Source organism: Gobio gobio (genome assembly GCF_949357685.1).
Source record: "Gobio gobio genome assembly, chromosome: 9".
Taxonomy (NCBI): Eukaryota; Metazoa; Chordata; class Actinopteri; order Cypriniformes; family Gobionidae; genus Gobio; species Gobio gobio.
Window position 1 is genome coordinate 26189419 of NC_137115.1, and position 21042 is coordinate 26210460.

Here is a 21042-nt window from a genome sequence, read left to right on the forward strand (position 1 = left end):
TGTTATCACGGGCCATTATATGTTTACAACACTGATATCTTGCTGTTATATATATAGTAGTATGCAATTACAAACTGTATTTAGTTTTTGCTGATATTTTTGTGGTTGTGTAATGTAATTTGAAGTGTATGAAACCTAAAATAAACATTAAAAGACAGCTCTGTCAGTCTCTCACGCACTCAGTCTTTGGCTCAGCGCCAGTCAGCGCGCTAAAGCAGATTTGAAATTTTGAATTTGGCAGTGTGATCGTACGCTCCAGGGACCAGCCTAGCTTGATCACACGGGTGTGCTCGTACGTGTCAAAGGGTTAATGTAAATTTCTGTAAAATTATTGTTTTTGCACTTTATTTGAATTAATATATTTTACCTTAATTTTATGTTTTTTGTTTGGCAGCCGTAGCTGCCAGTAATTTACCTTCTTTTTTACGATTTTTTTTTTTACAGTGTACTAGACTGCAAGTATTTTATTTTTTATCACAATAACATCTCTTAACATTCCCAAAAAAAAAAAATTCACATGACTAGTATTACAATATGCTTCATTAAATGCATATTTTTAGAGACTTCTTCCTCAAATTTGAAATGAAGCAGGACCACACTTATGGCTTCACTTAAGTTGTGGTTATAAGTTATTATACTACATTCACATAGTTATACATTTAAAAATATAATATTTGGGTTTTCTAGATATGTTTATGTGCATATTCAGAAAGACTTGCGAGCAGCAGCCCTTTTATTTGCTTCCTACACTATATGCATACAATTAGAATGTGGTTATATAGTTAGAATGTGGAAATTAAAGACACAGTGACATTTTACACATTTGACTTTATTTTAGACTAAAAGTGCGTAAATAAACTAAAATAAAGACTAAAATAAAAGTGTGCAAAGACAAATAAATTACTAGAACAATAAAATGAAAATATAAAACGTGAAAACAACAATATAAAAAAAGTGTATTTTTCAGTAACCTGTCCAAGAGCTGTGCCAACACGTACAATATATAAAGTACAAATGTGGTAGTGCAAATGCTTCATTCAAGCGACTGGTCATTGTGGCTACTTCTTGAACGACTGGACAAACTGTCCAAGAACAGACAGAAACCCGGTCTGAAAGTCCCTCTGCTGCTGTCAGCTTTCTTCCGCTTCTGACTGGTGGAATGCCAACTTTTGCCTCCTCATCTCTCCTCTCAGCCTGGCTCTCAAGTAACAGCTGAATATTGGTCACGCTGTTCTTGTCCATGCTGCAGGACGGCCCGGCTAGCATCCTCCATGTCCCTCAGTGCATCAAGAAAGTCACAGTCCCTTTTCCTTTTCTCTAAGTAGAAAAATTGCACAGAAAGACATGGAAATTAATACACAAGGCAACCATGAAACAATAGAAACCATCAATTAATTATTTAAAGTGTTTTCACTACAAATAATGAACAATTGTTTGCCCAGCTTGAACAATGCCCAGTGTGCAATTTTTATCATGGGCAATTTAAGTTTACAATTAAAAACAACAAAACTACTCAAAACCATTAAGGATTACACATCAGTTTTTAAATATATACACATTTTTGTCAGCTTTATACCTCGGCGTGTGTGTGTTTCGGCAGGAGACACGGGACGAGGGCTAACGTACTGGTGACCGCGGGGGAAAACACGCTGGTCTCCGTTGCCTGCAATTCATTGGGGCCACTCGTTACGTCTGGAAAAGCAAGTTGAAAAAAGTTACTGTACGTGTTTAAACACTGCAACGAGTTTAATAGATGATACCAAGATGAGATATTTACCTTCAACCCACTCGGATTCCTGGATGGTTTCCAACAACGCACTAGCCGAGTCTTTCGTTACCGCTGCACCAGAAAAGGACGGTCTGTCCCAACAACGCGTCCAGGCGGTCATACCACTTGTTGATACGCCGGTCGGAACCGCTCCGGTTGTTATGATCCTTTAATTTCTTGTAATCTTGTCTTAATTTCTTCAACTTCTCTCTGCACTGTTTTCCAGTGTGACTGGAACCGAGTCGATATCTTCAGGTATACCTTTTCATTGCGGGTCGCCGTTTCCAGTTCCCGCTGGATGTCCTCCTCTGCATATATGATCAATAAAGCCTGAACCTCGTCGTCGGTCCATCGGTCGAATTTTTTGTTGAACTCCATTGTTGCAAAGAAAATATTTACTGAACGCAGAACCCACGGAACCCACCTCGCAAAAGACTTGTAAATATGGCGGTGGAAAAAAAAATGCTGCGAGAGCTCAACCAATCAGCATGTTCAGCGCCCAAGTCCCACCCCCGAAAGTTCGCGAACTTTTAAAAAGTACCACCTCGCAAGCAGGGCCGTTTGGAGGGGGAAATATTTACCCGGAACTTCATTTAGACCCTGGTTCCTGCGGTCGAAACACACCGAGTTCCCCCCCAAAGTTCCTAGTTCCGGGGGAAAGTTCCTGCGGTGGAAACGCGGCTATATTGATTTAAATTTTGTAAGATACTTTTTGTTTACAAAGCCCATATGTGAAGAGGTGTGGATGATCATGAATAATGCTGATTCACACCTGAGAAGACAAAGAACCGCTTAATGAGCTACACAATAAATGAGCCTTTGAGTCAGGTACAGTACGTGAGAGGGAACTATAAGAAAGAATATGAAGACAAAACAGGATAAAATAAATATAATAACTGATCTCATGCATGCATGTATTATTGCACAACATGTGAACAAAATTTTGTATATGCCTATTATATTTTAAATTATATACCATACCGGTTAAAATATTGCGTCTGAAGCATGAATGAAATCTCACTCCAATCCTGATTGGTGCTGCGTCATGACGTAGTATGTGACGGCATACACGGAAGTTACAAAGCCGGCACATAGTACAGATAGCTTTTGCAATGAAGCAGGGGCTCCATGCGTGATGAGGTGTGGCGGCGAGACACAATGGTCTTGTTCCCCATTCCGAGGGAACTTGCACTGCATCTATCGACACTTTGGGGAACGAATACCCACTAGGCCACACCGAGAATCACGCCCGCCCTAGTGTGAAGCTGGAACCCAGGCACAACTAGGACGCAAGCACCAGGCGTCGCAAGGAGTTGCAGACTGTAGAATCTAATGAAGGTGTGCGGGGTGGCCCACCCGGCTGCCTCGCAGATCTCCTGAAGCGGGACTCTAGAAAGGAGGGCCACAGAGGACGCCATGCCTCTGGTGGAATGAGCCCTCACGGCCATTGGTGAAGGCAAATTGCGCACCTGATAAGCCGTGGCTATAGCCTGGACAATCCAGTTACAGATTGTCTGTTTTGATGCAGGCAGCCTTTTCTTGGGTGAGCCAAAGCACACCAACAACTGGTCTGACTTCCTCCACTGCGAAGACTTCTCCAGATAAACTCTTAGTGTTCTGACCGGGCAGAGCAGGTGAAGTCTTCCTGAGTGAATCTTCTGCCATCACATGAGGTGGAGGATGGAAGGCCTGAAGAACCACTGACCGTGCCACACTCGATGGCACCTTGGGCACATAGCCCGGCCTTGGATGTAAGATGGCCTTAACTCAGCCAGGGGCAAACTCCAGGCAAGTTGGCATAATCGCCAAGGCCTGAAGGTCCCCACTCTCCTCAGAGAAGTGATGGCAAGTAGAAAGGCCACCTTAAGGGTCAGGTTCTTTTCCTCAGCCTACTCGAGTGGGTCGAAGGGAGCCACAGACAACCCCTCGAGAAACCCTGCTAGATCCCAGGTTGGGACTCTGGAGCGAGTCGCAGGCCTGATCCTCCGATCTCCACGGAGGAAACGTACAACTAGATGGTGCTTCCCCAGAGGTCCATCACCTATAGGAGAGTGGAAAGCTGCAATGGCAGCCACATACACCTTAACTGGGGACGGGGTAAGACCGGCAGAGAAATGAACTTGGAGGAACTCCAGCACTGAAGCCACTGGGAAGTAGACTGATTTCTTCCCGGCGGACCCGCTCTAAGACTCCTGGGAGCAGAGCAATCGGAGGAAATGCATACAGATGAAGCCTCTGCCACGTCTGCACCATGACATCCAACCCCAGCAGAGCTGGATGTCAGAGAGACAACCACAGTGTACAGTGGACATCTCTCGACACGCATATAAATACACTTCCACTGGGCCGAACCTCTCGTACATGGCCTTCACCACCTCTGGGTGAAGTCGCCACTCCCCGGGCCTCAGCCCCTGCCTTGACAGGACATCTGCTCCCTGATTTTGGTCCCCAGGGACATACATCGCTCTTGAAAGACGACAGTTTCCCCTGCGACCACAGGAGGATCTGATATGCCAGTCTGCATAGAGGGCGTGACCTCCCTGATGATACGAGACTACTGACATATTGTCTGCCCATATAAGGACATGGTGGCCACGGAGGTCCGGGAAAAAACTCCTCAGAGCTTTGTAGGCCGCCAGCATTTCCAGGCAATTAATATGCCAGGCCTCCTACAGACCTCTCGCACCTCAGTCTCCCATGACCGTGCCCCAACCAATGAGGGATGCATCTGTTGAAACGTTATTCTCTTCCAACAACATGACGCTCCCAACACTGGACCCTGGGAGAGAAACCAAGGCTTCTTCCATATGATGAGGGAACGAAGGCATCTGCACGTTACCCTGATCATACGGAGCGGTTTTCCCCTCGAGGAAAACCCCTTGGTTTCCAGCCACCACTGGAAGGGTCTTGTGTGCAGCAGGCCAAAAGATATTACGTTGGACGCTGCTGCCATGAGCCCCAGCAGTCTTGAAACTATCTTACAGTGATGCTGCGGCCTAGCTTCATTTTAGAGACTGTGGTTCTCTATGAGCCAGTCGTTGATGTAGTTCATTACACGGATGCCCCGGAGTCTCAGTTGGAGCCAGAGCTGCATCCATCATCCATCACTGCATGAAAACTGAAATCCGGCAATATCCGGGCATGGTCAAACACCATGGGGGCGCTTTGTCTGTCAAACACGCTTGCCACTGGAGACCGGTATCAACGCCTACTGGCTGAGTTCCCTGAAATCACCACGCCCACGTTCTCATCGGCGGTGGCTAAGCATGGCGTGGAGCACTACATTACCACAGTGGGGCCCACTGTGGTAATGTACATTTCAACAGATGCCTCCCTCACTGGTTGGGGCACTGCGCCTCGACTCTGCCAAGCTCACAATCGCCAGGGAGGAGTTCGCCACCATAGAGCACCTCGGCATCGTGCGACGCTCCAACAGCCCATGGGCTTCCCCCCTACACATGGTGACCAAAGCTGATGGCGGTTGGCGTCTCTGTGGTGATTTCCGTCGCCTGAACAATGCCACCACCCCCGATCGGTACCCAGTGCCGCATATACAGGACTTCTCCGCCCACCTAGCCGGCGCCATCATCTTTTCGAAGGTGGACCTGGTTCGCGGTTCAGCAGTCATCACACCCTTTGGCCTTTTCGAGTTTCTACGGATGCCTTTTGGCCTCAAGGGGGCAGCACAGACGTTTCAGCGCCTCATGGACTCTGTGCTGCGGGACATGCCTTTCCTCTTTGTTTATTTGGACGACATTCTCATGGCCAGTGCGTCCGCCGACAACCACCTGACGCATCTCCGACAGTTGTTTGGCCGGCTCAGTGAGCATGGTCTCATCATTAACCCGGCCAAGTGCGAGTGTGGCCGGTCGTCCATCACCTTCCTCGGCCACCACGTCACCCCGCAGAGGGCTGTCCCCCTCCCTGTCAAGGTGGATGCCGTAGCCAGTTTTCCATGCCCACGCACCGTGAAGTCCCTGCAGGAGTTTTTGGGCATGGTAAACTTTTACAACCGTTTCCTCCCCCATGCGGCCCAACTCATGCGACCCTTGTACGATGCCTTGCGGGGTGGAAAACTGGCGGACGTGTTGGATTGGTCCCTGGAGTTGAATGGGGCCCTGGAGGCTGCCAAAACCGCGCTGGCCAACGCTGTTCTGTTGGCGCACCCGTCTCCGACCGCCCCAGTTGCTCTTACCACGGACGCCTCTGATTATGCCGTGGGAGCTGTGTGTGAACAGTGGGTAGGAGGAGCCTGGCAGCCGCTGGCCTTTTTCAGCAGGAAGCTCCTTGACAATGAGAGGAAATACAGCACCTTCGACAGGGAGCTCCTGGGTCTTTACCTTGCTACCCGTAATTTCCGTTTTCTGTTGGAGGCCCGGCGGTTCACGGCTTTCGTTGACCACAAGCCGCTGATGTCCGCCATGGCCAAGTCTTCAGAGCCATGGTCTGGTCGACAGCAGCGCCAGCTCTCTTCCGTCTCCGAGTACACCACTGACATTCAGCATGTGGCCGGCATTCAGTCACTGGATCCGTCCACTTGGGTCTCGACTACGCAGCCATGGCTGAGGATCAGTCTGCGGACTCCGAGGTACAAGCCTACAGGACGGCCCCCACGGCGCTGCTCATGAAAGATGTGGCATTTGACACGGCCAACGCTACACTCCTCTGCGATGTCTCCACTGGCCAACCACGCCCCATGGTACCTGCTGGCTGGAGGTGAAAGGTTTTTGATCCACGGCCTTTCCCACCCCGGGGTGAAGGCCTCTACCAAGCTGGTGGGGGCCAAGTTCGTCTGGCCAGGCCTGCGGAGGGACGTTAGGGCCTGGGCTGCTGCCTTTGTGGCGTGCCAGCGCGCAAAGGTGACTCGTCATACCAAGGCACCTTTGGCATCCTTCAAAGTGCCAGAGAGACGTTTTGATCATGTGAATGTGGACCTGGTGGGCCCACTTCCCCCCTCCTGTGGTTATACTTACCTCCTCACTATGGTGGACAGGACAACTAGGTGGCCAGAGGTGGTTCCCCTGTCCTCCATTACATCAGCTGAAGTAGCCCGGACATTCATTATGGCTTGGGTGGCCCGTTTCGTCACACCGTCCGACCTCTCTTCGGACTGGGGTCCGCAGATCACATCAGAGCTTTGGACGGCGGTCGCCGAGGTTCTGGGGGTGAATCTCCACCGTACCACAGCCTACAACCCATAGAGCAACGGACTTGAATGAAGGCTGCGCTCAGGGCTAGCCTTACGGACAACAACTGGGTTGACCACTCTCCCATGGGTTATGCTGGGCCTTCGCTCCGCCCCCAAGGAAGATCTTCAAGCCTCAAGCCTGCATGAAAAAAGGTGTATCCGGACCAGTATACTTCTGTATACACTGCTGAAATTCGGAAGAATCCAGGAGTATACTGGCCGGATAGGTCAAATTCCATGGATCCGTATATATCCGTATACATCCAAAATGATACCAAATCGGATGTATGTTGTGGCCGTATACTTCCATGCTACAGCCATTTGTTGCCATTGCAAATAATCCCATCAATAGTTTTTCCCAGGAGACATTTTCACACCTCTGAGCAGCTTTGCCTTCCATCCCCTATTGGTCCTTCATCTCAAACTGGATTGGTTGTTTTTTTAAAACCACTCCCAAAACCCAGACTGCTATTGGAGGACAGGACGCATTGAAAACCCAGTAAAGTGATTTTATTGGTTTCTTAGGGTGGGTTAGGTTTGTAAAGGAAAAATGTAAAGGAACAAATGTAAAAAATATAAACAGTCCAAAGAACATTATAAACATATGTTAAAATGAATTGGTAAAGAAACAAAATAAAAAAAGTGAACAAAATGCATTTAAAGGACAGAGATGTAAAGGAATAAAATACACAGTGTACATAAAAAGGAACATCTAAAAAAAAGGAATAAATATATAATTTATGTAAATAAAATACACATAAATATTCCAAGTAAACAATATAACCAAGTAAAAAGAACAAAGAGCCTTATAAACATACATTAAAATGAATGGGGAAAAAGATAAGTGAACAAAATGTATCTACAGGAAGGCGACTTAAATGGAACAACAATACAAAACGTGGAGATCAAAAGCAACATGGACATCTAAAAAGGAACAAACATACAAAGTATACAATATAAAACGAGACAAATAAATCTATAAATTAAAAAGTGTATATCAAATATATGTAAATATTCGGGGAACCAATAAAAGTATAAGTATATAAACATAGGAATAAAAAAATATAAAATGGAACAATTGAATATTAAAATTATAATTATAAATATAAAGGAATTGTGACCAACTCTAACACAATGTTTGAGTTTTGAAAATTTTTCAAACTGCCATGATGGGCTGGTGATGTGATGCGTTGCGTGGGTCAGCCTAGTCTGGTTTGTAGTACCTAGCCTAACCATGCCTTTCATCAACAACAGTATCATCTTCAGACATCAGGTCTATAGTTGCGGTCTTCCACAGGTCCCTTTCCTGTGTTGGTTTGTGCAACCCTGGACCTGGTCTCCAGCAACTGCAAAACATGACAGTAATTTAACCACTAAAACTCAGAGAGGAGTATAGTAACATTCTGGGGGGATAACTGCTTAACCACTTTCTTAACTTACCCGTCTTTTTCTCTGACGGTTCTTTGTAATGTTCTTCATAGCATTTCTTTTCTGGGCCTTTTCAGACTGAGCCAAAGAATACTTCCTCTGCAAAGTCTCACAAAATAAAATGCATCTTGCAACCTGCCAAATAAATCATGAATCATATATGTAAAACATATACATATAGTTTCAAAGCAACTTCACAGAAAATGCATGCGTCTACATTACAGAAAAAACAGAGAACATTAAAATAATTACAACATTTTTAAGATTACCTTTTATACATTCAGGGTCAACATCTGTAAAAGTTGTCCTTAATTCTTCAGGATCATGGATCCCAAAACTTCTGGATTATGAGGGGGGAAGAAACATACACACACACAAATGAATATTAATTTGTTTGATAAAACATTAATATTAATTATCAACTTACTGACATGGACTTGCAAAACGTACTCACCAGGTCCATACAAAAACTTCACAGCCAAAATCCTGGTTTGCATATAATTCTTCAGAGTCCAAGGATGGTGGTTTCCTGTCCTCTCTGCCAAATGAGTGTACATGTCAGTGTCCTCAGATTACTCATTCCAAAGCTCCTTTACATTTTATGACAAGCTTGATCTTAAAACTAACTGACAGTAGGGATGGGCATTATGACCATATTATTCATACATGAGAAATTTATTTCACAATAACGATATCACAATATATTTATTTTATTTTGATATTTTATTAAAATGTTACAGAATAATACTGCTTTAAAAGTCTTCACTGTATGATATTCTATGAATTAATATCACTTGATTCTGTAGACTTAAAAATTAAGCTTTTTCCCCCGTGGTATAATTCACAGGACCGGACACCAGTTATCTTGCCAAGAGATATCTTTTATTGTTGTAAGTCAGACATAGGGAGAGAGACAATTTCTGAGGATGGTCTTCATTCTAACTTTCTCTCTCTGTCTTCCTGGACACCCAGTTGGATTTTATAGGTTGCTTAAACAGTGAAATAATTGTTTACCAGAAAAACAGGTTGTTTATGCTATACCTCGTGCTTTCACGTGGCACAATATACCCTAGAACATATGCATAGAGAAACGTGTTGTTCATTGTTCCAAATATGTCTTAAAGAGAACTTGTGACATGTCATATGCATTCGTAAGAAAACAACAGCAATACTTTCTTACAGAAAACTTCAGTCACATGTGCATAATTGAAAACTTATGCTACATATTCCTGTCTCTCACACTTCATGTGCTCAGACTTACTCTGACTAGATAATAATGCAATACAAATAATAATAATTATGAATGATACAACACAAATGATAATGAATATTAGTAAATAATATTAATACAAATGCACACTAAATAATAATGATTAAAACAAATGATAGTGAGTATTAATAAAGAATAATAATACAAATGCATAATATAAACTGATTATGAATACTAATAATAAAAAACATTTAATAGTAAAATTTAATCTACAATCTCCCTCCTTCTGGAACTACGGCCGTCCGTTCCACACCATCACCTGCAGGTGGCCAACCTATTGAAGTGATAGTGAGAAAGAAGAATAGCAGACGAAGAAATAAACACAAGGACAGAAGAATAGAAACAGAAAGGAATAAAACAAAACAACTGAACTCCTTCAGTTCCTGGTCAAAATAACAAACTAAAATAATTGTTGATGTTAAAGAATTCCTATCCCTTGGGGTTGTGAATCAGTAAGCAGGTGTTGATTGTTTGTGAGGTTGTGTTCTGTAAGTAGTGTAATGTATAAAATATCCTATTTTACTCTGTATTTCCTATTCTCGGTTTTATCCTTATGGTTAGAAATAACCAATCTGATAGGTTTGGTACTTTTCCTTCTAGTAACACATTTGATGAGTTGTATTACTAACAGGAACACAACCACTCCAACCATAATCAAAACTATCCATTCCGACCATGATAAATTCCCTGGAATATGTGCTAATTTTCTCTCAGACATCAATTTAGCTACTCCATTTGCTACGATAACATGACCCATTGCTTGAATTCCCTCCTCTTGAGCTGCTTTAACACTTTCCTTAACTCTTTTAACCATTTCAAAGAGTTCATAATTCCTTTCCTCTACTAAATCATTATTCCACCACTGTGGTTCTACTTGCAGCAATTGCACATGTGGAACATGAATTCCACCCAATTGAAGAGGATAGAGAATCTCTACGCAAAATGGATCAGGAGGAATTGGACACAACTTCCCTCCATATATCATATTTTCACTTATTCCGTCATGTAATATACACCACTGTGCTTCTGACACCTGCCATGCACCTGTAGCTTGATCTAAAGGAACTACCTCCCAAACTGCAGATCTATTAAGGGATAGACTAAACATTGTAGAACAGGAGCAAATTACCCACTCATGTTCCTCAACACAACAGTCTGTAGTAGAAATCATTGGTGTTTCACCTTCAGCCCAATATCCATTTCTCCCTAATCTAATCACCGAATCACCTTGTCTAACACCCATTGATTGGAATTGTCTAACTGTCATCATATTGCGCTTTCCATATTGAGGCCATACCATAAATAAAGGTAATGTTCCAGAACCTGAAAAGAATCTTCATCGATAGCAATTTTGACTAATGGAATATGTTTAGCAGAAGTCAAATTAAGTTGTTTACCGAAAACCACTAACAAAGATTCCACAATTCGTTCAGGAATTTGACCCATTCGAATAACTTGAACATCCTCTACCATTTGATCCTTTAAATTCTGAGCTAAAAATAAACACGCTGCACGATGTGTCTCGAAATTAGATGATTTTACTAATGCATCTGCCAATTCCTTCGCTGCATCGTTAAGATGCTGACCCGCTGCTATAATATGTAAAGAACCTTTAAGAGCCTCGGTGAGTCCTTTTCCTGTCATTTTTCCCACCCACTGAGTGTATTCACTTAATTGATTCATTTGAGCAGTATTACTTATTGAATTGACAGAACCAAATACCCCAGCTACATCTCCCCATATACTCCGAGGTTTACGACTTCGACTATTCAATGGATCTTTAGAGGTATAATATTTTACTTCTTTTTCCAACCATTTCCTTATTTGTGTGAAATTTCCACAGTATGACTGATCATAAACGGTAAGAAGGGATATCAAATTATAATTGATACGTTGTCGCACCATATGGGCTTCATTTATCAGGACTTTGGTTTCTTTTGCTAACAAGATACCATGAGCTGGCGCAATAGTTGTAGTTGGGCATGTTTTAGCTTTGTTAGTTTTTTCAGCAGAAAGATCCAATTTCTCCAGTCCAACGTCCAATTTCTCCAGTTTCTAGTTCAGTCTCACAATATTCATTCTCATCTTCTGAATGCCATACTGTAACGCGGTTCGTAGTTCTCTTGGGCAGGAAGGAAGAAGACGGGGTCGGCGTGACTGGGACTTGCAACTTTATTAAGCAATCCTTCTCATAAACAAACATAAACAACGCACGAGGGCGTATCAATACACAAAGGTTCACTCTTCTCTTCTTTAGTTGATCACTCCGGTTCAGAACAGTCTCTCTCTCTTTTGGTTTGGCAGCTCACACGGCAAGTCCCAGTCCAACTCTCTCTCTCATCTCTCTCCCAGCAGCCGCTTATATGCGGTCTCTCCACGCCAATTACTGCAATCAGAGACAGGTGTTCGTCATTTGCACTTGACCTACTTACCGACCGCTCGGCTCCGCCCTCTCTCTCCCGCTACAGACCTCGCGGGACCACGCCCACCCCGCCACATACCCCCACCGCCCGTCTCAGGCCGGGGAGCCATCCGGCCTGCAGCCTCCCCCCCCCCCCACCCCTCCTGGAGAGGAAGTCAGCCACAGCCATCTGAGCAACCGGCCTGTGGACCACCTTGAACTTAAAGGGTTGTAACGCCAGATACCAACGGATGATCCGCGCGTTGGTATCTTTCATGCGGTGGAGCCACTGCAAGGGGGCGTGATCTGAACAGAGGGTGAACTCCTGCCCGAGGAGGTAATAGCGAAGGGTGAGAACGGCCCACCTGATGGCCAAACACTCCTTCTCTATGGTGCTGTACATCGTCTCTCTCTTAGAGAGCTTGCGACTGATGTACAGCACCGGCCGCTCTTCACCCTCCACCTCCTGGGACAGGACTGCGCCCAACCCCCTGTCCGAGGCGTCAGTCTGTAGGGAAAAAGGGAGAGAAAAGTTAGGAGCCTGTAGGAGCGGTCCACCACACAGAGCAGCCTTTATCTGGGTAAAAGCCTGCTGGCACCGCTCCGTCCACTGAACTGTATCTGGTACCTCCTTTTTAGTTAGATCAGTCAGCGGGCTAGCGAGCTCCGAATAATTAGGCACAAACCTCCTGTAATATCCCGCTAGCCCCAGGAACTGTCTAACCTCCTTTTTGGTCTTGGGTCTCGGACAGGTCGCAACAGCTGCGGTCTTATCAATTTGGGGACGCACCTGCCCATGTCCCAAGTGGAAGCCCAGATATCTTACTTCCACCCGCCCAATCGCACACTTCTTTGGGTTGGCCGTGAGCCCCGCCCTTCTCAGCGTCTTCAGGACAGCTCGCAAGTGCTGCATATGACGCTGCCAGTCCGCAATATAGATGATGATATCATCTAGATAGGCAGCGGCATATGCAGCATGCGGCCGGAGAATTCTGTCCATCAGACGCTGGAAGGTCGCAGGAGCCCCGAACAAGCCGAAAGGAAGGGTGATAAATTGGTGTAATCCAAACGGCGTGGTGAAAGCTGTTTTTTCTTTGGATATGGGAGACAAGGGGATCTGCCAATATCCCTTTGTTAAGTCCAGCGTCGAATAAAAACGAGCAGTACCTAGCCGATCAAGCAATTCGTCAACCCTTGGCATTGGATAAGCATCGAATTTTGACACCGCGTTTACCTTACGGTAGTCCACACAGAACCGGACCGAGCCGTCAGGTTTAGGGACTAAAACAATCGGGCTCGCCCAGTCACTGTTGGACTCTTCTATTACCCCCATGTCTAGCATAGCTTCTACTTCTGCCTGAACGACTTTTTTCTTGTGTTCAGGTAAGCGACAAGGCCGGCTGCGAACAACCACGCCCGGCTCCGTCTCAACGTGGTGCTGAATGAGGTCGGTCCGGCCGGGTAGGGGCGAGAACACGTCAGCAAATTCTGCTTGTAAACGACTTACGTCAGTGAGCTGCGAGGGTGAGAGGTGGTCCCCTCCCGAGGCCAGAGCGACAGATTGAGGCTTTTGGACCGCCTCCGGCCCGAGATCCTCCTCTCCACTCACTACCGTCGCAAGCATCACTGACTCCGCCTCAGACCATTTTTTGAGGAGGTTGAGGTGGTAGATTTGACGTGCCCCGTCCCTATCTGACCGCACAACCTCATAGTTGAGCTCGCCAACTCGCCGTGTGACCTCAAAGGGCCCTTGCCACTTCGCGAGTAATTTAGAACTCGACGTAGGGAGTAATACAAGGACTTTATCTCCCGCTGAAAATTGACGCAGTCTAGTGCCTCTGTTGTAGAGCTGTCGTTGTCTGTCCTGAGCCTGTAACAAATTCTCCATTGACAGCCGCCCCAAAGTGTGGAGTTTTGTTCTCAGGTCCAGGACATACTGAATTTCATTTTTGCTCGCTGAAGGTCCGTCCTCCCAAGCCTCCCTAAGGACATCCAGCACCCCCCGAGGCTGGCGTCCATAGAGAAGCTCGAAGGGGGAAAACCCCGTGGAGGCTTGCGGGACCTCGCGAACAGCGAACAACAGAGGCTCCAGCCACCTATCCCAATTTTTGGCGTCCTCGTGAACGAACTTACGAATCATGGATTTCAACGTGCGATTAAATCGTTCCACCAGACCATCTGTTTGTGGGTGATAGACGCTGGTGCGAACCGATTTAATGCCCAATAATTCATACAGTTCGCGAATCGTCCGTGACATGAACGCCGTGCCCTGATCGGTGAGAATCTCTTTCGGGCATGTTTAAGCGACTCATCCTGGGACTGCTCCAGGGGAAAATCATCGCGGTCTGTGAGGGTGGGTAGCTCCAGACCGCTCTGTTCCCCCGGAAGAGCACCCTGAGGTCCCGAATCCACCTCTCCCAACTTAGCAACCGTCTCTTTCCTTTTTTTACACTTTCCCCAAGAGGCATCCACACACAAGTGCCCCAATAGTTTATTAAATGCTGGCCAATTGGTACCCAAAATTAGTGGATGCCGGAGGTGCGGGTTAACTGCAACCTCAACACTATGCGTTTTACCCCGAAATTGAATATCCACGGGCAACAACGGATAGTTCACCACTTCCCCGTGCACACACCGTACCTTAACCATGCGGCCATTAACCAACGCCTTAGGTTGAATCAAGCTTTGATGGATGGAGGTCTGGTTACAACCTGAATCCACCAAAGCTTGATAAGTACCCCCCTTGATACTCACGGGTATCTGGTACAGGCCAGCTTGATCGGGGGCAGCTTGCGGCACGTCGGGGACCCGGATCAATGTCCCCACCTCCATCACCGGACACCGATCGATAAAATGCCCGGGGTCCCCACAACGCCAACAAGCCGGCCCAGACTTCCCCGCCACTCTAGTGGCTGGCAGCGGTTCCCCAAATTGGCGCGGAGAGAGCGCCGATGCGGATGTGGTGGGGAACGGGTCGCTGGTCGCTCCCCCTCCTCTAGCTGCTGGTCGGGGGGCTGCCGGAATCTCCGCGGGCAGCCCTGTCCTCCACCTCGGTGCTGGCCTGGGCAGGAGCCCGCTGCGAGACCTGGGAAGAGGGACAGGCTTGGAGAGAAGAGGGGGGGGGGGGGAGAAGAGAGAGAGAGAGAGAGAAGCCAAAGGAAGGGGCTCGCCGACCCCGTGGCACGCCACCATGTGGTCCTCCGCCAACTGGATGGCCTGGGACAGCGACGTCGGGCGGTGGCACTGGACCCACTGCGCGGTCTTCTGGGGAAGCCGCGCGATGAACTGCTCCAGTACCACACGGTCGATGATTCCCTCGACGTCGCCTCCGCCGGCCATCAGCCACTTGCGGCACGAGTCCCGGAGCTGGTGCGCGAAGGTGAAGGGTCGGCCGGATTCGCCGAGGGTCAGGCTCCGAAAGCGCTGCCGCTGTTGCTCTGGGCTCCGGCCGACCCGCTGCAGGATGGCGCGCTTCAGGTCTTCGTAGTCCAGGAGATTCTGGACTGGCAGTTGGTGTGCGGCTACCTGCGCTTCTCCTGACAACAGCGGCAGGAGCCGCATTGGCCAGTCCGACCGGGGCCACCCCCGGGACTCGGCGGACCTCTCGAAGAGGTCGATGAATGCCTCCGGATCATCTTCGGAGCCCATCTTCGAGAGGTAGATGGTGGCGGCCGAGCCGGTTGTAGACGGGGGGGTGGCCGGAATCTCCCGGGCCATCCAGCTCCGGAACAGCTCGCGGTCTTCATGCTGGGCACGAATGAGGGCCTCAAAACGCTTGTCCTGTTCGGCCCTCACGGCCAGCAGATCGTCATGGGTCTGTTGGTGAAGACCGGCGAGCGATGAAACCAGGTCCGCAAGCGGCGTCTTTGGCGGGGTCTGCATGGCGGCGGCTCTCTTCTTCCTTCCCGGGTTTCGGCACCAGTGTAACGCGGTTCGTAGTTCTCTTGGGCAGGAAGGAAGAAGACGGGGTCGGCGTGACTGGGACTTGCAACTTTATTAAGCAATCCTTCTCATAAACAAACATAAACAACGCACAAGGGCGTATCAATACACAAAGGTTCACTCTTCTCTTCTTTAGTTGATCACTCCGGTTCAGAACAGTCTCTCTCTCTTTTGGTTTGGCAGCTCACACGGCAAGTCCCAGTCCAACTCTCTCTCTCATCTCTCTCCCAGCAGCCGCTTATATGCGGTCTCTCCACGCCAATTACTGCAATCAGAGACAGGTGTTCGTCATTTGCACTTGACCTACTTACCGACCGCTCGGCTCCGCCCTCTCTCTCCCGCTACAGACCTCGCGGGACCACGCCCACCCCGCCACACATACATTACATAATTTCCCTTAAATCTTGTCGTTTTCGAGGCAGTATCCCTTAGGAATCCCTCACATGGCAACACTATGGGATAAATACACCCTAGAGCCAACGAGTCCCATATTGTAAGCATGTGAGTATGATTCAAAATTAAGTTAATTTCCACATTAGTAGAAGTTATGAGGTCTAACCCCACAATTTCACATTGTTCTCTTGAACAAATTTCTCGTCTTTGACCACTACTAGAATATCCTCCGTCTTTCACTGGCCAGATTACTCTGCTTTTGTAACACTGATGATGATAGTTACATCCACCATAGATGTCCTTACGATATTTGGCAAGATCTTTATCATTGCTTGGCACCCAATCCCATAATCCCCATTTGGAAATAAAGGATAGAGTAAAATGTTGGCCAGATTTCAGAGTTGCATTTCTAGTGATTTCTTGAACTCGAGGAGTCCATAAGGCTTGGCTTCCTTGGTACATGCCAAGTAAAATTAAAAACAAGCATACCATTGTTGTTGTGTATCGAAAATAACTTGCAACCATCTCTAAGCAATGTCAATGGGAATGATCCCTGAAATGGAAGCAGAAAAATAATTAAACATCACTCCTTTGTTCCCAATCTTTAAAGCTAATGGATGAACATTGCTCAATTTCAGGCCATAAGCCGTCATTATCATTTTGTTCATTCACTAGACAAGGTTTAACTTGTGACCAATGATACCATCTATCTGTCCCTACACCCTTCCCTTTTAGGCAAACACTTGTATCTGTTGTTAAGAGTATCTCATATGGTCCCTCCCACCTTGGCTCTAAACCTTTCCTAGCAATACGTTTGACCATAACAAAACTGCCTAACTCGGGAATCAAAATCAAATCAAATCAAATCACTTTATTGTCACACAGCCATGTACACAAGTGCAACAGCAGGTGAAATTCTTGGTGCAGTTCCGAGCAACATAGTAGTCACGACATGACATGTACAACATTTAGAGCAGCATCAGATTACACTGATGCGCCCACAATTACTCACAGCACAGTAAACTCTACAATAAACAATAAATAATTTACACAATGTGAGTGTGGTTCTCACAGCTTTAACCAATATACACATACTTACAATATACATATACTTTAAACAATATACTTTAAACAATATACACACTAAAACATACATTAAACAATATACATTACGCTATAATAATAATAATAATAGTATACAATGTACAGTATACATTATTATTCACAGTAGAGATCCAATGTGCAATAGGTGCTATATGATAATAATAAATTATATAAATGTGTATATAATGTGTGTGTATCGACAGTGGGTTGTGCTGAGTGATATTCTGTCCAGTGTGTGTTATGATCCTGATGGATCAAGAGTTCAGGAGTCTAATTGCTTGTGGGAAGAAGCTGTTCTGGAGTCGGCTGGTGCGTGATCTGATGCTACGGTACCGTCTGCCTGATGGCAGCAGTGAGAGCAGCCCATGGCTCGGGTGGCTAGAGTCTCTGATGATCCTCTGAGCTCTCTTCACACACCGCCTGGCGTAAATGTCCTGGAGGGAGGGAAGCTCACCTCCGATGATGCAGCTGGCCGTGCGCACTACCCTTTGCAGGGCTTTGCGGCTGCGGGCGGTACTGTTGCCGTACCAGGTGGTGATGCAGCCAGTCAGCAGGCTCTCTGTAGTGCTGGTGTAGAACCGTGTGAGGATGTGGCGGTTCATTCCAAACCTCCTCAGCCGTCGCAGGAAGAAAAGGCGCTGATGAGCCTTCTTCACAACGGCCTCGGTGTGGACGGACCATGAGAGTTCCTCTGTGATGTGGACACCGAGGAACTTGAAGCTGCTGACTCTCTCCACCGGTGCTCCATCGATGGTGATGGGGCGGTGTTCTCTCTCATTCCTCCTGAAGTCGACCACCAGCTCCTTGGTCTTGCTGACGTTGAGGGAGAGGTTGTGCTCCTGACACCACCGTGTCAGAGTGTGCACCTCCTCTCTGTAGGCCGTTTCATCATTGTCAGTGATGAGACCTACCACCGTCGTATCGTCAGCAAACTTGATGATGGTGTTGGAGCTGTGGGTTGCCACACAGTCATGTGTGTACAAGGAGTACAGGAGTGGGCTGAGAACACAGCCCTGAGGGGCTCCAGTGTTGAGAGTCAGTGGTGAGGAGATGTTACTGCCCATTCTGACCACCTGGCGTCTGTTTGACAGGAAGTCCAGGATCCAGCTGCATAACAGGCTGTTTAAGCCGAGAGCCCGGAGTTTCATGTCAAGTATGGAGGGCACAATGGTGTTGAATGCTGAGCTGTAGTCTACAAACAGCATTCTCACATATGTGTTCCTCTTTTCCAGGTGGGAGAGAGCAGTGTGAATAGTGGATGAAATGGCATCATCAGTGGAGCGGTTTTTGCGGTATGCAAACTGCAGTGGGTCCAGTGAGGGGGGGAGAACAGAGCAGATGTGGTTTCTGACTAGTCTCTCAAAGCATTTGCTGATGATGGGGGTCAGAGCAACAGGACGCCAGTCGTTTAAGCAGGTGGTTTTTGCTTGCTTCGGTACAGGAACAATGGTGGACGTTTTGAAGCATGTGGGGACCACAGACAGGGAGAGGGACAGGTTAAAAATGTCCGTGAAAACTCCATGGAATGTCAGTGGAATGTCAGTAGTGGTGTGTTTTTCATCCCATTGCTGCTGAGCCTCTCGCACTTTTTTGTTATTGTCTTTGGTAGCTTTGTCCAGCATTGTGAGATAGCGTCGTAACTTCTCTTGGAACAAAGTGGAATCTCCTCCTGTTCCTGCGGGAGGCGGAGCATCAGGAGGTAGAACCATTGCTCTTCCAGTCATCAGTTCAAAAGGGGTCAGTCCTGTTACTCTGTTTGGAGTTGCTCTTAAGTTCCACAAGATGGCAGGCAATAACTTGTGCCAACCTTGGCCAGTCTGCAGAATGGCCTTGGTAAGAGCCGTTTTTAACGAGCGGTTCATGCGTTCTACGAAACCCGAACTTTCTGGCCTGTAGGGGATATGGAACTTCTGTTTGATCCCCATCAGTTTCATTGCTTCCTTCATCAGTTTTCCAGTGAAGTGAGTTCCATTGTCCGAATCAATTTCATATGGAAGACCCCAGCGAGGAAAAACTTCTTCCACCATTACTCGTGTTGTTGCTTCAGCAGTGCAAGTTTTCGTAGGGAATGCTTCCACCCACCTAGTAAATCTGTCTATGATTACTAGAATGTATTGGTACCCCCCACTGGGTGACAAAGGTCCTGTAAAATCAATTTGGAGATTTGTCCATGGCCCTGTGGGTCTGGGTGCATGTGACATTCGCACCTTTACAGATTTTCCCACATTTGCTTTCATGCAGATCAAGCATCTCCTGCAGTAATCATCAATGTCTCTCATCATTCGCGGCCACCACCACGTCTCGCTGATTTGAGCTTTCATTGCTTTTGCTCCAGCATGCACTTTTCCATGATACAGCTGCATTAGTTCTCTTCTTGTTCCGACAGGCATCACCACTTGTCCTGTTGGAATTCTCCAGATACCCTGATCATCTTCTTTCGCTCCCGCTTTTATCCATTGCTCTTTCTCTTCATCTGTCTCTGTTTGATATGACAAAAGATGGAGCTCAGGATTGTCTTTCCTGTTTTCTTGAACCACGATGACAGGAATTGGAGGGAGTAAAGCCGCTTCTCTTGCTGCTGCATCAGCTGCAGAATTTCCTTGGCTTTCCTTGGACTTGTCAGATTGATGTGCTTTTACTTTGACCACAGCTGCTTCTCTTGGTAAGTGGCATGCTGCAATCAAACGACGAATTATGGAAGCATGTTGTATTTCGCTCCCACTGCTAGTGATGAGTCCACGTCTTTTCCATAGGGCAAAGTAGTCATGGACCACGCCGAAAGCATAACGACTATCTGTATAGATGTTGACTCGATCTCCTTCCGATAGTTCAAGAGCTTCTGTAAGTGCTGTGAGTTCAGCTGCTTGTGCTGAAAACTGTCCAGAAAGAGCTCCTTTCTTCACAACAGTTCCATCAGCCTCCACAACAGCCCATCCAGTATGTCGCTTTCCATCAACGTAGTAACTGGATCCGTCGACCCATAATTCTTGGTCTGGATTTTCAAGAGGGATTGGATTAACTGGACCAAGGGTTTCTTCTTCTACTTGTTTTTCACACTTGTGTGGTATTCCCTCATGCGATTCCAGCATCATTGTTGCAGGGTTAAGGGAGGTGTCTCTGATGATTTCCACTCTCAAATCCTTGTTCAGCAAAGTCGCTTCCCATTTTGCTCTCCTCGCATCAGTGATAGTCTTGATGTTTGTGTTGTTCAACAGCGTCACTATACTGTGCGTGTGTGCAATATGATAGTTTGTGCTCCTATCAGATTTTCCACAGCATCCACTGCCCATGTGGCACCATCGAGGGCTTGTATACATCGTGGTTGACCTATCATGGTGACAGGAATCTTTGTGGAGAAGTATCCGACTGGTTTGTACCGATCACCTGGTTTTTGACACAGTACTGCTGAGTAGGTCTCATCTCCCACCCTGGTCCACAAATGAAATGGCAATCGACCATCAGGAAGTCCCAAGGCTGGGGCTGAAATCAGTTTCTCTTTCATAGAAGTAAATGCTTCCTCAGCTTCTGGTGTCCAGGTTATCTGTTCC